The sequence below is a fragment of the Calidris pugnax genome, unplaced genomic scaffold (genome assembly GCF_001431845.1).
Source record: "Calidris pugnax isolate Ruff unplaced genomic scaffold, ASM143184v1 scaffold42, whole genome shotgun sequence".
In the NCBI taxonomy this organism is placed as follows: domain Eukaryota; kingdom Metazoa; phylum Chordata; class Aves; order Charadriiformes; family Scolopacidae; genus Calidris; species Calidris pugnax.
This window is the reverse complement of record NW_015090920.1, coordinates 1,028,934-1,029,296: the sequence shown is the minus strand read 5'-3', so window position 1 is coordinate 1,029,296 and position 363 is coordinate 1,028,934.

Genomic DNA, 363 nt, shown 5'->3' with positions numbered 1-363 from the left:
CCCTGAAGGTGAGTGGGGTCCATGAGGGGCGGTGGGGTCCCTGAAGATGAGTGAGGTCCCTGAGGGGCAGTGGGGTTCCTGAGGGGCAATGGGGTCCATGAGGGGTGGTGGGGTTCCTGAGAGGCAATGGGGTCCGTGAGGGGCAGCGGTGTGTCTGAGGGGCAGTGGGGTTCCTGAGGAGCGGTGGAGCTCCCGCGCCGCCGGCTGCGCCCCGCACCGCGGCGGGGGCCGGGCCGGCTGCCGGCCCTGCATAGCGACAGCCAATGGCGGCCGCGGCACGCACCGCTCCGCCCCGCCACCGCTGAGGGGACGGGCCCCCGGGGCGACCCAGCGCCCGCTTGGTGGCTGGCGGCGGGGGCCCTG